Genomic DNA, 18,866 nt, shown 5'->3' on the forward strand with positions numbered 1-18,866 from the left:
TTTTCTTTATCTGCATCTGTTTTCGATTGCCTTCTTTTTCTAGTGGTTTGCATTCTTTGTCGCAAAACCCAAGTGTTGTTGTCATTTACAAAGTGCATGAATGTACTTAAAAAGCAATTACCGGGGACGCTAGTAGTTGTTCCATGTGGTAGACCACACAGGGCTACTTTTTTGTCTTCCTAGTTTGTGTCAACGCTGGGTAGGAACGATATACACGGGTAACGACAGTCGTTAGTATTTTGTAAGAGATAATTTTGTGATTTAATTCGTAAAAAAATAAGCAGCATTTTTAAATTGCCAATAAATTACTTGCAGTTGTCATTAAAAACAACACGGTGAAAGAATTACTATTAGTATGAGTAAATTGATAACAAACAGATGATTTGGCTAATTTAACGACGAATTGTTTACTTTCATCAACTTGTACAAGTGTAAAAAAACATTGTAAGACGGCAATACCTGTTTTAGTCCATATGATTAATAATAGTATACAACATTTAATACAGCGCCTTAAATAGCTAGAACAAACAGATTTAAAGCGCTTTACAGTACATAGATATACAATTTATACAATCAATACAATTAACATAAACGTTAATCCATACATGTTTTGAGGAATTCACAGGAGCTGCTTTATCAGTCACCTGGCTAATATCTCCATATGTGTGTATACCTGTGTGTGTGCTGGAGATGTATTGTGTTCTGTTTGTAGTGGGACCGATAGTACCACCTCACCTGTATGCTACAGCCTAGATACCGCAACCTCCGTTCCAGGCAATTGTATAATACACCTAGCTATTGGAGGTGTGTGGGCAGGGGACAAACATTTTATCTGAATACTTCATGCTTATGACGACTTTAGTTCAGAGTCCATGCCTGTTTTATTGACCCTTGATGAAAATACACGTTATCCAATTTTATGGTATTTATATTTGAATGATTGCGAAACTTACATGATAGAAATAGCAAATACGTAACTATTCAGACAACTCTGAAAGTATTAAATGCGTACAGATGAAGTGAATTTGCTATATAATAACTGGGAAGTTTTCGAAACGTGTGAAGATGTACTATAAAAGCGGTTAGGTTTTTTAATAAAAAAAATAATTCTACAGCAAATGTAGAAATACAGCAATTTTCAAATCGGTGGTTCAGGGAAAGCCTGATAAAATCAGCTACAGGTATAAAGTGCTGTACGACGATCTTAAGGGATTGACAATCCACTTGCAGCCTCGCCACTTTATGACTAATGATAAATATTTATAATAAGTAGGAAAGCAGCACCTATCTAAATATGAAAATACATTTAGTCGATGGAGAGAGTCTAAATCCTAGAAATGACATCGCAAAAATTAGTATCGACAAAAATTAAATGATTTGCAGTACATCTCGAACACACGGTGATAATACTTTACAAGGATGACATTTGGTACAGACAGTGAACATGTTTTCTTATCGTGATAGTGACGTCTGTTTGGTTAAGATTGGTGTCACCTGATTGTTGTGTGGTGGTGGCGTCTCCAGAAAAATCACCTCAGCCCTTCAGAACACTATGTGCGCATGCGTAGCTACCAAAACCGACAAGGTCAGGTAGATAGTTAGTAGTAATCTTCACGTGGCGCCGAATGTCGTGATGTGAGGTGTGACATACATGTAAGTGCCAGCCACTTAGGGTAGAAATTGTGGCAATATTAGAAAATTACTCCGGGCCGTCGGATAATAAACTATCGGTATTGCTATACCCTTATTATACTGAGCAATGATTACAGCGTTCGGTCCTCGATACCGCCCTTTGAGTTCCTGTAATAAAATAGTGAGAAAAGGTATCATTGTTTCGCATTTACGTACCATAGCAGATGAAAAGTGTTGACTCATGTGGGTTTTATGTGAATGGAACGACCAAAACGGTATGAAGTAATTGTTTGAGTAATTTGATAAAGGTGAAACCGTATGTTGTGATATAGGTAACGTATAACATGTATTTATTGAGTCAAGGCTAAGACCACGTGCAGGCACAGATGTTACCAGCATCTCAGTGTCAATAGAGTAGTGTGGGCTTACAGTGATACCAGCCTGTAAGTGTCAATAGAGAAGTGTGTGCATACAGTGATACACGACCAACGTGTACTGCTTACTGTTAGCGTGGTAAACACTACCGCCCGAAATATAGTGTTACTATTGGCAGTATCGTTAACTATTTGTTGGTGTCATTTTACAGATGAGACAAAGCATACAACGCATTCAACTAAATTACATAGAACATACACGGGTCGAAACTCAGAACCTTCCCACCGCAATGTTACAACTTACCAATGTTTCTATTAGGAATTGTGATAGCATTATAGCATAATGTAAGATAATGGCAAGAAGAGAACATGTATCATTGAAAACTCGTTTATGTTCATTAAACATATATCTCTAGAGGTGGAAAATAAAAATGGAAAAACAGATAAGAAGTGGTTATTGCAGTGGATAGCGTATTCGCCTTAGAGCAAGACGGTCGGGGTTCGATTCCCCATTCCGTTAAAGGCACAAATGTCTGTGTATTGTATCTCCTGTCTGATCTGGGGGTTGTCTCCGGGTTATCCTGTTCCCTTTCAAATTAAGACATTTGCACGCTGCTATCCTGGTCAACAAGTGTGATTCTGAAATTTTGTCATCATTTTTAAACTTACTTAATGAAACTTACTATATAAAACTCTTACTTGCGATTCTAACTCTCTTGGAATCCATGGCAAATGCAAATCACCAACATTTAATGAATTAGTATAAATGCATTTAAATTATCATATAACAGTAAAACATCGTTATACTGTATATTTTAGCGAAATATCAGCGATATAAAGAGGGTTGACAGATGAAGGAATCGTTAGACAAATTACATAGGATAATATTTGTACGAATTGCCCATGGACACGAAGGTCATTTTATCGCTGTTTTCTTTGATGAATCTGAACAAACATTACTGTAGGAAAACCCCAAAAAAACGATACATTATTACGGTCAACCCCATGAGTACAGTAACTGGTACATACACACAGTAGATAGGAGAGTCGGGGATGTAATGATCAGGAAAGGAAAAGTTCACAACATGAAATGGAGACGTTTATCACGGTGTAGTATTAAGATACCGCTTTTTGTCATGTCGTTAGGACAGATTCAATAAGTGGTCAATCTAGAGTCCTTAATCCCATGTCCAGGGAGTAAATAGGTACCACGTCTATTTGTGGTATTAAAATACAGGATATATTTGAGAGTGAAAATGAAAGACTCGGCAAGGCTTTGTTACCTGCCCTGATCAGCTCTCCGATTAATCAAGCCTCATTTGAAAACCAGTTAACCAAGAGACGGGCATATGTTGCCTTCATGGGTATTTAAACAACCTGCTGGAACATTTCCCAGAAGATCTCAGCTTCAACATATCTATTATCAACTAAAACTCCACGTAAAGTAAATTGCATGCATACAAATACTTCTTTGCATTGTATGCCGATGTCTTTGGTTGCTTTCCAACAAGTGTCTCGTATTGGGTACACCGACAGTATATCAGCCTTTTGCAGCTCGATCACACAATGAAGTTGATGTATCGGTCACAATAGTATCACGGTGCGAGTAACAATATAATACAGCGTATGATAAGCCTAAATAACAAACAATAGAGGCTGAGCAAAAGGTGTTGATGACGTATGGTTTAGCCTTTCTAGAGAGGGAATTGCACAGACAATAATGTAATTTATGTGTCGGGCTTTCTTTAGCGATGCTTTTTGCTTTTTAAGATTAAAATCTTAAAAGCAAAATATATATTCAATCATAAAAACAACGTTATTTACCCATAAATTATCAAGCACTGCATAATTTTCATTAAAAACACACCAATAAGGTTTTACTTGCAAAGTTTATGAAGACCAGTATAACACTATACATTCCTGTGCTCTCGTTTGGTTTTACTTTATGTGCGTCCCTCTTAGGGAATTCTTCAAAGACAACAGCTGCAAGAGGATTTAAACTCCACTGTCGGTAGCACTACTGCGTCATGTGTGTAAAGCGCTATGGGGAATGAGACGCAATAAAATAAGAAAGGCATATTGTTTTCTTTAATTGGTTTCGAATGGTCGCTTGCCTTTCCCACTAGAAGGTCTAAAGTGCCTTCAAAGCTTGCCTCTGTGTCATCAGTAACCACTAGACAGGTCACCTCGTCTGCATTGCTTATACATTCTATATAAACATACAGCAGTGCACAGCAGGTACAGCATTAATCACTAACACAATGTACTTCACGGGGTGTGTGGCCAATATGCCCATATATAATTTATCAATTCAAGTGAGATATTTTCAACGAGTGCATTATAACTAAGCGCACCTGTGATTACAGGTCTGTAAAACTTGTAATTTATAAACGATTAGACTCTTGTCAGTACATAAAATGAAGCACCCAATCATAGCATGTACATTTGTATGTATGTTCCGTGATTGGTTGAGAATATGTAAATTTTGCTTCTTTACGTTTGCCAATACAAAAGAAAGAAAGAATACTATACAAAATGAACACAGAGTTAACAAAGGTATATCACAAAAGATTTTGAGGAGACACCATCACAAATGGAAACACTCCATGAACTAGAAATAAATATTAAAAATATTAGCTTCAGCCAAAATATAACGTTCAAAGAATTCTAAGACTGAAACTGCCAAACATGTTAGCCTGCTTGGAGTGGCCTATCTTTATTTTATTATTACTGCGAGACCGGTGCCTAACTCTTAGGCTTGCAGAAGGATATATGGGATAGGTGTATCCCATGCAACGACCGGTTGTTTCCCTTCTCATTTATAAAGAATAATAAAGAATATTCAAGGCACGTGTATATACTTCAATCACAAGTATCATCTTTACCAAAAATATACATCATTGACCCTAACAATCCAAAAACATCATTGTATTAAATCAAAAAGTAAACATTCACGTAAATGTTGATAGATTAGACCGAAAACATTGAATACAGTTTTTATCACATTTTCTATGCATAAAAGAAATTATATTTACCACTGCCAACTGAACAAGTACCTTGTGTTTGATAGTAACAGGAAGTGCAACTATACGAACCGTTATTTTCTATCATTGCATTTTTTTAATTATTGTAAATATTCTTTAGATAATTTTTTTATGAAATGACTCACACAAATCGTTTAGCTTACACTATGCCATATAATATGAGAGAAAAATGATGCCAGAAAGCATCTGTTTAAACGTTTAATAAGCCGATAGGGAAAGCCATACATAGGAAATATTTACTGCAGTACCTTGTACAAGGTAGACCTTTATTGCAGCATATAGTTTGGCTTGGTTCGGTTTAAGTCCTATTGACAGTTATAGTCATTAGGTACTTGCCAGGCTTTTGTAGTGAAGGGAAGCCGAAATACTCGAGAGGGAAAAACACAGCCAACCGGCCAGTTCTGCCCCACGTACAATTGAGGCCTCGAACCCGCGACAGTGGTGAGGGGCTTGTGAAAGTATCTAGACATGTCCGGATGATACATATATCCAGTTGGTCCATCAATAATAATAAAACTCAAAAGTCTAATGTTCAGTGCGTTCCGGAAACACATAAATAACATTTGCAAATGCAGATAAAAATGAAGAGTATCTATAAAACGTTTAGTAATGTTACAAATTGGCTACTAAACATTAAACACATTCCTAAAATTTCATAAAAAAAAAAAAAAAAAAAAAAAAGTTATTAAAATGTTTTCACTTGCTTGTGTTTGAGTAGGAAAGCGCAAGCTATCATTTTATGTTAAAATTACCGTTATTTGTTCTTAAAAACTGTGCGCACGTTCTATCTATTAGGCTCAATAAAATGCATCCATATGTTATTGATGATATTAACAAGAATCTCGGGAATAACATTACATGATTAGATATTACACACGCCCCTCCATTCACCACCCACAGTGTTTGGTAACATAAATTAAAGTTCCTAATATTACTACGGAAGCTATACGCTAGGTAAAGCGTATGGATTGCCTTTATCCAAGCTTTTAGCGATGAAATTCTCAATTACTTTACAACATGAATTGACGTCACATTGTGGTAGACGTTCGTATCTATCGAGGCCTTTAACTCGCATAAAAACTAGCACTAATTTAATTGCCGAGAAGCTCAAACTCAATATCTGTTACGGGATGAGTATGAGAGTAAATTGATTAGCCCATTCCTCAGCAGTGTTTACATTTTAATTTAGATTAATTAGTGCCTCCAAACGACAAGAACAAAGATAGAAATGTTTAAAACAGTATGCCAACCGAAGTGACTGCCGGCTTTATAACGTTTAATTCCTTGTCTGGTCAGACAGGCTTTTTACTCTGTCATATTTTGTTACATATATCAATCTGTCTCACAATCAGACTACATTTGCTGAGAACGATGTTGTCTGGATTATAAAGGCTCCACTTTAAAACAATCACTTGATTATGTACAACATTGATGGCCACATCGTCTATAAATGAATACTTGCATGACCCTTCCTGACTTGTAACGGTACATATACATATGTACATGTAAGAGGTTAACTTGGAGGCGGGACCGTTAGCACTTTTATGAAAGCTATTCGTATCAAAGAGATTACATCAAAAACATGATTTTTCTTTGTCTTCATTAACATCTAGACGCATATAGGTTTATATCGTTACCACATTGTGAGATACAAACATTCGCATTTAGCTTGGCTGTTTATTACATTACTGTTATTAATTCAAACGTTGGATCTGTACATTTCATTTAAGATTCATAAACGGGTGAGGGATGTTCAGTTAAGCGACAGTTTTAAGACAGGTTATGTAAACTTAAAGATGAGTTTGATGAATTTCAAATGACATAAAAACAAATTCAAAATTGTTTTACGTACCTCGACTGCAATATTTCCATTTAGTTGCATTTGATAGTCGACTTTGGCCTTTGGAAGTATTATCGCGCAAGGTGAATAGTACTAATCATGAACCTTATATTTTACTGTACGATTTGCATTGGTTGTTTTTGTCTTGTTTCAAATGTGACATCGTAATAATGACTAGCAATGATGAAAACGTTAAAGAACACTACATAAGCATATTCCTAAATACACAATATTTATACTATTTACTTTTTTTTATAATATGTATTTACAATACAAATGTAAAACTTGTACCGTTACATTTTGCAAATGGTTTGCTTGGTTCATTTTCCCTGTTTACAAAGCATGTAGTAAGTACAGAGATGTAATCTGAATTAAAGAGTAACAGTACGTGTTGTCCGTGAAAACTGCGGTACTGTTGTTGCTAGCTAGATCAACTTATCAACAGTTAAACGCAACATTTAAATTATAATATTATTTTTCAAAAATGTTTAAATTCAAAAACCAAAGTTTTATGTTTAAGTATCCAAAATAATAATCTTGACTAAAAACACAAAAATATTTGTGAATTGTCAGATAGTTCTCAAAAATGACATCATGAAAATTTCTGTTCATGATTCGTTAAGCCAATGCTTTGAACATCCGGGCTGTAGTCAGCAAAATGTGTTTAGCCTTTCAAACATTACTAGTTACAGAAATACCAGTTTAGTGTGATTTTAGATGCTCAAACACCATAAAGTTCAGTACATGTGACGGCGCTTTTACCTTAAGTCGTAGAACAGTCCATCGCCATTCAACGGGTCAAACAGGCGATGTTTTGGAAGAAAGAATGACAATCAAATTGGTGCATTATTTTACTCATAATTAGAATTTGTTAATATACATATATATTGTATAGGTGTCTAATAAAGTCCATTGCCTTAGAAAGCACACTTGTTTCAAGCTGTTAATGTTTCAATAATGTAAATAATGTCTCCTGACTTTCGTTATCTAATCACTCAGGAAAATATGCATGTCTAACATGTTGCAGTATGACACTATAAAGACAACACTTGTAAAAAGGTCCAAAAGATGGAACACTCGGCATTATAATTCCTTAGTAACTATATATATTCGTTTAAACACATCACAAAACACATGACAAGGAAACGTGTATTATGGTACAACCTGCTCGAAACTGAAGAAACATCGTTTCTTTTCAGAAACTCTCGTAGGAGTTTTAGCCCTTCAATACAACAAAAAGACTATCAGACTACCATTCGCTCGGTTTAAAAGGCATTCCTACTGTTGTTTATGTCTATTTATTATCTTCACTTGTTGACCCTTGTCATTGAAACAAGACAGAATGCGTTTCTCATGATAAATAGTACATGACGCTGGTAGCAGGGTGATATGAAGTTTTGTTTGCTGGAAGTGGTCATATTCCCCGAGGGTAAATGACGATTTCACAGCTGATATGGTTTACTACAGCAAACCGAAACCAATGACTCTGATACTGGAACAGTCAGGGCTTTGCTATACTTATACCTAATGACAAAATGATTAGAGTGAATACAGTAACAAATGTGGGGGTTGATGCTATCACCATCAGTAAATAACAGGCGAGATGTACACACTGAATGTAGATATCTTATCATCATTAGAGTTATTGATGGTTAGTCCATTATTGATTTAGCGTTTCAGTGGTCAATGGTAGATTTGACCTGTATCAAATATGGAGGATCTGTCATAAGTTTCCTTTCAGCCAGAGGCTCGCAAACATGAAAAATCAAAAACTTGTATTTTAAATATAATATGAAGGGTAGATTCTTTTTATCATATAATATAAAGTCAACTGTCATCTGAAACGATAAACATTGCGTCCGCTTCATAATTGATTCTTCCTATTCGATTGTGACGCCATTTCCGCAGTGATCCAACACACGTTACATAAACATAATGTATGTGATGGCTTTATAACACTGCACAACACAGTATACATATGATAAATGAAGGATCTTACTGGAGTTTTAATCTCATATGAGATTTATAAAACGAGTCTAAGGATTTTTTTAATTTAGGCGAGCTAAACTGAATAATTCGTGACGAATGTAAAATCCTTTTATCACATAATCAAGATTTGTGGCATTTTCAAGTGTAAAATGCCAATTTTCTTGCAACCTTGAAATATATAAAGCCGCCATTTTGACTCCAGTGTTTAAGTCTGTGACGTCATGCACTTGTCCTATGCGTGAAGTCACAATTGAAAAATATATGACAGGGGTTTATTCACTGGATAACACTGTACATTATGTGGTAAATAAGATTTTACTTTCATTTTTTCTTTGGCGACAAAAATTCCTGCGAATAAGAAGGTTGTACTGTTGTCAAGAAAATCAGTGTTCTTTATAGGCTCATCAAACTTGTTTTAGCGTATATGTAATAGGATTTAAAACGTCATCTTAACACAATCGTCCTATCAACCTTCTATGTAACTTAGTTCGACAAAAATATCGAAATGTGTCTAGATATTTCAAATATATAAACGGTGGGCGCTTAACTCAATTTTTGACTAAATTGTATTCATTTGCATTGTTTATGCTTACGATGTTTAATATTGCATAATCTGTTCATCACATATCTTTAATTCAACTATATTTTAAGATTGTAAGCAATAGTAACTAAGCTTAATGTGTCAAAACTGCGTGGTGTCAATGTCGATTTTTGAGATTTCAAGTCAAAATGAGAATGGTTTTTTTTTAGTTATTTGCAACAATTTTTGTTAAATGATAAATGGAATCTTCTATTTCAGGTTAGATATATCTGAAATGGAAGCTTATGAAAGTTCCTCTATTTATCATATGTTAGAACGACGTTATGACGTGACAAAAAAGGCTCGGAGTCAAATATCGATATTTGAGATTTCAAGTCAGAATGAGACAATGTTTTTACAATTATCTGCAACAATGTTTGTTAAAAGATAAATGTAATCTTCTATTTCATATGACATATATATGAGATCGAAGCTCATGAAACTTCCTCTATTCATCATATGGTAGAATATCATAACATAATCCTGTTACTAACGGAGTAATTATGACATACATCATAAACAAACAAAAACACCTGAGCTTATAACATCATCAGAACATCACAAATTTTGAGCAGGATAAAAATAAACTAAGAATGGTACACATACTTCATTTGTATTTAGGATAAAGAAGAACTTTCTGAAGTAGACTCTTATCCCAGGACTATGTACGTTTTTTGTATGTGTCTTGCTCGCTACTTAGGACCATATAGCAGTAACAGACCATGACAGCATTATCCATCTCCATTGGTGTAGTGTTAAAACTGCTCACAACTCATTACGTACCACACACGTGACGTGACACACACGAGACGTACCTTCCTCATGATTCACCGCCCAAGCCTCCATTTACCGGTACAGTGAAAGGTAATGGAAACATCAGGTGGGTTATAATAACACTCCCATCAACAACCTCTATTGTATTTGTCTATTGTTTAAATGCAAGAAGAAATGGGGTATCCATTCTTATGTCTAGCGTAAACTATATATGGAACAGAACAGAAAAGAACAGAACGTTAGTGAACAGTCAGATCGATACAAACGATACATGAGTAACATACATAGTAAACAATATACAGCATTGGAATAGTAAGTTAGCCTGGAGACTGGAATGTTTGTATAACACATTTCAGAAAGTTACAAAGGTTTTGCATTAATTTCATATTAGTTGTGCAAAATAGTTCACGGTATGTGATAGTATTTGGAAACCGGAAATAATATCTGGGAATATGTTTACATCTTTACGAAAAAAAAGCTACATTCAAATACATAGTGATATTCATCACCAATAACTTATTGATCACAAAGTGAACATATACGTTAATCCCTACGAACATTTCCCACCTACAAACTACAACAGGAAGTCGGTGGTTACATGTTCTTCAATTTTTCGGTAAGATCAAAAGTTAAGGTTCTAGCTTTATTTCATTTTTAAACATCCTATAACATACACTTTTACCAGACTGATAGACTGTATCATACCACAGTTTAAAACGCTGACTCTTGAGTCTTTCTTAAATAATCTGAGGTAGGTTCTTATTATACTGAATCTTGATGTTTGGGTTGACAACGATACGTAGCTGAAACCAGTTTCATTAAAAATATTTTTAACAAAAGTTAACCATTTATGGGTACGAGAACCACTTATATGATCGGCAAATTGGGCTCAAACAAAACCATACATAAAAAAATCACAATGGATTTGAGATCACCATGCCCAACCATGCTGAAAAATCATTCCGAATGTTTCCCAATATATATAGAGCGAAATTCCCAAAATATTAAAGGTTGGTTATCATGTTAATCTTACTCAAGTTAATAAATTTTCAAATTGAATATAAACATGGCTTTTAACACGTTATGGTTTACCATTGGACAAATAAAACTGAAGATATGTAATGATAAACATGAAAACCGACCACCTAATTGGGGCATTCGACTCCCTTAATGTTCGTTTAGTATCTGAAGAAGATTATATGTTTCTTTATGAGAGACTAAATGTTAGCCATAACGACAGGAAAATATATTTAATTTGAAAATTAACAAACTCGTGTTAGATAAACATGCTACCCAACCATCCCTCGTTGTTGGGGCCTCTACGTACTTGATGTTGATATATATTTTGGCTGCGTGATCTTCTGTGATATTACCTATTTTTGACGCTGACCTCTCACCTGGTTGTATTTCTTTCGAAAATCTGCACGTGAAGAGGTTTATCTCTGTTCAGCCTTTATAGATTTATGTTATAGAACATGTACTTATTCTTTTGTATATACGGGCTTCAAGCAAGACTTGATAGTTCATATGTATTTTGAACACAGTAGGAGCTCGACAGAAAAATGAAACAAAGCCCTCGTACCCTTTTTGACAATACAATTATACCGTTTTTTCACTATGAAAGGTTTTCAATCATGTGCCTTAAACTTGTGTTTGTAATAAAATATGACTATAATGTTTCTCACAAGTAATTTTAGAGTATCGCTGTGCCACTAAACAGGACCATATATCATAACATCAGACGCTGCTTAAGTAAACCTGTGCATGTGGTATTTTCATAATTATTCCCTGTCGGCCGATCTTAAAATAGAGACACAACAGGTAAGTCGTTTCCAAACTACCGGTGGTAGTAAAACTAGGTAAATGAGTTACCGTCACAAAAAGTAACTTCTCACTTTTTTTAACATTAAAATTAAGGAGCGGATCTAGGGCAGGGTTTTGGTAGGGGACGATGGGGTACACCAAGTAGTAGGTTTGTTTTGTTTTGTTTTTCTGTTTGAACACTATTTGATTCACTTGAGTACCAGCGTAAAGGCAACTACATTTACGTTTACGCACCTGTTAAACATCAAATTCCAATCTCTTATAAAACATTTGGACCCATTTTTCTTTGTTCTATCGAGTTATGCACTATCAAAAGACATTTAAAAAAAATCGTTACAACGGAAATATATGACACATAATGGATACATCAACTTGACAGCTCGTCTGATCATAATCTTTGACAGCGGAAGAGTGGAAAAGAAAGACGGGAAAAGAAAGTTGGTCCCAACCGTTAAAATAGTCATCATCCGACACACGATTGTGCATGACGTCCTACATTCCTCACCGCTGGCTATTATGCTCTTTGATGCAACAAGACGATTTATTCTCGGAATCCTACATTGAAGTTTTTATTCGATAACTTAGATTTGGTGTGGATGTGATTTTCTGTATTATGTTTCCAAACAGAAAATAACAAATCTTTCATCGAAATAAATTGTAAAACAAAAACATTTTTAGAATCACAGCCCGGCCGAGTAGCCACTTCACACTAGACTGAGACTTCGGTTAATTGTACAAACCCTGACTCTAGTGTGATAGATTTACCGACAGGTTATTATATGGATTGTCTGGGAAGGTAGGGCACCTGTGCAGTGTGGCACGGGGTAGTAAAGGCTCACTTCCTGTCTGTCGTCATAGGTACGATTTAGCAGAGAGTTTAAGGTAATAAAATCGTCTTTAAAATTGGATTCCATATTGTATCGTTCTTAGTTAAACCAATATAAATATTGTATAATTCAATTTTTAAACTAATATCAATATGAAAGTCAAACAAAAAGGTATGTCATCTTCATTTACTTTTGTACAAAATGAGCAATGTCTTCTGTTAACTTGGCAATAGGTAATGCATGGAGAAAGTAACGCAGGAGGCATGGCTGTTTACTGTTACAAACAAGAGGAACCTTGAGTAAGCCGAGATGTAGAAACAATCGCATGTTTAAGTCAGCCATTCTAATTTTTATAACAAACAATCTAACAGTTGATACTTCAAGTAAACTATTATCGTCAGTATTTTGTACCTTTTTCTTGAATATACGATTGTCGATGTCGATAGCACTGTATATCAATGGCTCGCGTTGTCCTCTACTGTTAAAAAACTTATGTGATTTGTCCGTTACTTTTAAGTGTGATTTCTCCAACACTTTTTCTATCTTGAGTTGTGTGCGTGTCTAAAGAGTTATTGTCCTTTGCATAAACGTTTTCTCATGAATACGTTTAATTTGATTTCTTTTCAATCTGTAAGGTCTAATCGCCATGCAGTTATGCATGTCTCAATCAAGACTTTTGCTCAATTTTTTTTTCAAGACGGAAACATGCATATTTTGACCTGAGATCACGTACGTTAACATTTGGTCGATTGGCACATTGATTAGCGCACGCGACACCAAGTCGGACGGTATTGGCTTCTCAGATCGGGTATTGAATCACTGCCCGACCACGTTGGTTTTTCTCCGGGTACTCGGGTTTCCTCCCAAGCTCCCTGCGCTCTCACCATGAAAAACAAGAGTATTCAATGTAAGTTGAAAACAAATATTGAAACTTGTGTAATAAATCATTTTTATTTGTTTCATATAGTTCTTTCGTTGCTACCAGCTTTGATTTCTAATAATGGCTTTTTATTCACAACATATTAATAGATAATCTTTGGCTTCGTAATAAAATCACATGGTGACGTTTTCATTAACTTAACAGCGATGAACCATTATTAATAATTTGTTATTTATTACAACAACAAAAAGAAGAAAAATATCTATATATATTATTACAAACGATCTGAAAACAATATTTAATCATGTATCATTGTCGAGATAACGCTGGTTGACAATATAATATATCATGACATTATCTAAGATGTTTACAATAGACATTGATTCTGACAGCTGTACACTGTTCTACATATAGCTGTCCATTGTCTATGAACGTTTACACATGCTCAGTAAACCCGTAGGGTCTCACAAACTGAAGAGGGAGGGCCATTATTCTGGCACATATGGTGTGAATAAAGCTATATGGATCGCCTCGCATAACATGGCCGGCGTCTATAGACAGATAGTATGACGTATCATATCAATATATACAGCTATCGGCCCGTCTACGTAATCTAACACGTGATGTGAGGTCATTCCAAAGGTCAGCAGAAGTCAAGATGAACCGTATGGGTTCGATTATTAATATTCAGGCTCGCCGCTTGGTTGATTAAGTTACACGTGCTCGCCTGGCCATTACAAAATAACTGTAGTTATGTAACGGACAAGGGAATATAACAAAACTACAGTTATTTTGCAATCGACCAGGCGAACTCGTGTAACTTAATCAATCAAGCGGCGAACCTAATATTATAAAAGATTAACTTTCTTTCCAGAAAATATTGTCTTGTTAAGATTTTATTTCTATATTTGACTATTGTATTAATGAAGATGCTTGGAAGTAATACATGTATCTACAAGCATGTTGTCTGATTCGGTATCGGTCAGTTACTAGTGCTATTGTAAATTTTGTTGTCAAACGTCAATACTAGAAAAAATATACTGGTTTCATGACCGCAACATATCATGATATCCAATTAACATTTTTGATATACGCTACAAGTATATCAACATATCCATAACCCCAAATCGCACAACCATATAACAATATTGGTAAGTTTGTCAGATCAATAAGTTTAATCTGACAATCAATTGGCAAATTTATATTGAGGATCCTTGATTTCAATGAAACATAACCGTAGTGGCCTGATCGTCTATATGATTCATTGCCGATGAAAGGGAAAGTTTTAAACTGATAATGATTGCTGCATGTCAATCAAGAGAATTCCTGTTTGTGTACGTATAATATATGATACTATAGATCGTTACTGTAGTCAAATTTCTAATGTAAGGGACATAACCCTTGGAAGCTTGAAATAAAACATTCCCGAATATTGCAACGTTAACATTACACTGTCATCAAAAATGCTACCAGTCCCATTTGTTTTTGACAATATACCCTCCATATGTCAAAGTTACTTTTCGTGAATTGCCGCCCATATTTGAGGACAAAACTTTATTTAGATTTAAAATATACAGTCCCCTCCCAACCCCACACCGCCCCCACCAGAGACGTATACGTGTCTTCCTCAACCTATCTATTGAAGTTCTTGAGGTCATAATGTCAATATTTCGCTGACAAAACTAGGCACACTTGTACCTTCCTTAACACCTTTTAGAGCTTCCGTTCTTTACAGTACAGCTTGTACGTTGTAACTATGGTCATCCATGTGAGAATGTCTTTTATAATTGTTTTTAAAACTGACAACATTTCCTCAAATGAAAGACGTATTTTTAGTAAATTTCAAACTTCAATTGTTGAGTTAATTTTGTTTTAAAATCACTGGACCTTAATTCAATTGTTTTAGCGCAAACGTTCATGAAATCTCGTAATAGATATTGAACTCCAATATCAATGCGATGCATATTTTCACTGTCATCATATCATTGTAAATGTTTGTTGGGAGAAGACATTATCGCTGAAATACATTTAGGAACAAACAAGTTTAAATTCAATATAAACCAAAATCAGAAGATAATGTACTCTGGTGTATTTGAACCAAAATATCAAATATCAGTGAATTATTGAAATTCTTGACCAGCTATAGAGACTCCGTGTGAACATTTTAACAGACCAGAGACATTATCAATCCAAGTTTCACTCATTGGATCAGTTGCAGCTGAATTACTAGTAGCCACTTGATAAATCAGATGTGATTTTTGTTCCTCAGTGATTGAAGAGTTACATACAGGGAGATAATTGTATCGGTTTATCAACGTGTTGTCTCTGGCAGAACCCCAGACGCGCGGTGTGTGAGCCCTTTCTATCGTCTCTTGTGCACATACCTGTCGGATTATATAATTACTTTGTCTTTTCTAATGGTCCGTGGGGACATTGGTTTGGTGTATCAAGTCCAAATCGTTTAAAGAAGACGTTTTCGTTTTCTTCATGTGTTTCTTTAGATGAGTTTACATCTGAGAATCATTCGGGAACATTTCCAAATTTTAATTTTATAATGAAAACTGGTAAAATAAATTTGAATGATATTTTTAGTGCATAAGTTAACAAAAAAAAATATGAAACGATCATGTGCATTTTGGATTAAAGATATGATAACCTTCTGAGCAAAATGTACGAGATAAATACATGTACATTCTATTTTGGTAAAAATTAGGCGTGCTACTCGGGGAACAGATGGTGTATAGTGTAACATTGTGATGCTAGCTGAACACAATAATAACATAAATACTACAAGACCTCCCTAGTAGAATCACCTATCACATCGAGGTGCCATTATCATTAATTCTAATGTTACACTGCGCCACTGCATTTGGCAAAACGTCATATGGTCGAGGGAGCCTCGTTTCAGCGGCCTGTTACGGATCCCCGTACCACTGTGATACACTGTTACTTAACATTTAGAACTAGGGCCTGTTCGTTTATTCGGAACAACCGGTCTTTCTGTTTTTAAATGTAACATTTTCGGACCTGCATTTTTTTTTATGTCCTGTCGGACCTGCATTTTTTTATGCAGGCCTTGCAATGTTTTGTCAAGGCTCACCTGAAAGAAGCATTAGCTTACAAGATCCGACCTTATTTCACAAACGAGCAACTCTGGTACAACCGGTACAACCGTTTGGATCGCGATAAACGAAAGCGGCCCTGTTTTATCCGGCATGACCATAGCTTTGATAAATCATTTCTGAAAAGAAAACCATGTTTTGTGGTTCTTTTTATGAGAAATAATAACGATCAAATAAGGAAAACAAAAATTGCGCTATAATAGGGTATGATGGGCTTACAATATAAAATGTTAGTATATGTAATGCTTAATAAGAAATATAGCCACGTATCAGTTACATTGGTTAATGTGCTATAGGTACATGTAGTGTCAGGACCGTTCCGGAGTTTAATGTTTTATTGTCCAACCACCTGTCTACTGTATACAGTTTGGAGTGTAAAATTTAGCGGTACTAGACCGGGATTCGAACCCTGAACTGCATATCATAATACTACTGCTCTAATTGACCGAGCTACCTAGTCAGAGGAACTAATCTGGCCCAGCTGTGCTACAGTTTTATTTTTATATCTTAACAGAAGTTAGGGTGAAGTTACTGTATATAGGTAAAACCACAGTGTAGTGGGACACGGATCCTTAAGGGGAGGTTACTGTATATAGGTAAAACCACATTGCAGTGGGACAGGGGTCCTTAAGGGGAGGTAACTGTATATATAGGTTAAACTACAGCGAGCGGGACAGGAGTCCTTAAGGGGAGGTAGTTGTATATAGGTAAAACCTAAGTACAGTGGGACAGTGATCCTCAAGGGGAGGTAACTGTATGTAGGTTAAACCACAGTACAGTGGGACAGAGATCCTTAAGGGGAGGTAGCTGTATATAGATAAAACCACAGTACAGTGGGACAGGGATCCTTAAGAGGAGGTAACTGTATAAAGGTAAAACCACAGTACAGTGGGACAGGGATCCTTAAGGGGAGGTAGCTGTATATAGATAAAACCACAGTACAGTGGGACAGGGATCCTTAAGGGGAGGTAACTGCATATAGGTAAAACCATAGTACAGTGGGACAGGGATTATTTAAGGAGGGGTAACTGTATATAGGTTAAACCACAGTGTAGTGGGTCAGGGATCCTTAAGGGGAGGTAATTGTATATAGGTTAAACCACAGCGATCGGGATAGAGATCCTTATGGGGAGGTAACTGTGTATAGGTAAAACCCCAGTGTAGTGGGACAGGGGGTTCTTAAGGGGAGGTAACTGAATATAGGTAAAACCACAGTGTAGTTGGACAGGGATCCTTAAGGGGAGGTAACTGTATATAGGTAAAACCACAGTGCAGCGGGACAGGGATCCTTAAGTATCAGGGCCGGGTGCAAAGGCCTTATTAGGTTAACAAGTCAAAAACACAGATTTCAAAGTGCTATTCTGTTTTTTTCAGAAATGTTGCAGAAAAAGTATACCATGTCATGTAGCGAAGTGTCTACGTTTCTTGCTGTATACTGACTATGTCCAGCAGTCCAATCCTCGCGACATCGATGTTTTTTAATGAAAAAGGGAATAATAATACATGCTCTCTTTCGTATGTGACGATTGCTGTAGTCAATATGTAGGTTTGAGTTATGTCACCAAATAAGATATTTTTATAATTAACTAAACTTGACTATCCATATTAGCCATGTGTTGATTCCGTGTCTTTATTTAAATACATTTTAATGTGCCGTGTGCTTATTGCTCCTTCGTTATGACGAAAGGGCGAAAAATACGTTGACGAACATTTCGCAGGTTTATGTGTTGTAAGTTATAACATTATACAATTATCATAAATACGTGTATTATACCACACCTCTCAGGGACGGATCCAGGATTTCCTAAAAGGGGGGGGCCGAGAATTTTTTCTCAATAGTCAACGGTGTGTTGCGAAAGGCAGCAGCCCGAGCGCGTAGCGCGAGGAGGGGGAGGGTACAGACCCCCTCCCCGTAAGGGGGGTTTGGGGGATCTCCCCCCAAAAAAATGTGTTTTCTAGAACGTCTCAGAAGCGATTTCC

The sequence above is a fragment of the Mizuhopecten yessoensis genome, unplaced genomic scaffold, assembly GCF_002113885.1.
Source record: "Mizuhopecten yessoensis strain PY_sf001 unplaced genomic scaffold, ASM211388v2 scaffold245, whole genome shotgun sequence".
In the NCBI taxonomy this organism is placed as follows: domain Eukaryota; kingdom Metazoa; phylum Mollusca; class Bivalvia; order Pectinida; family Pectinidae; genus Mizuhopecten; species Mizuhopecten yessoensis.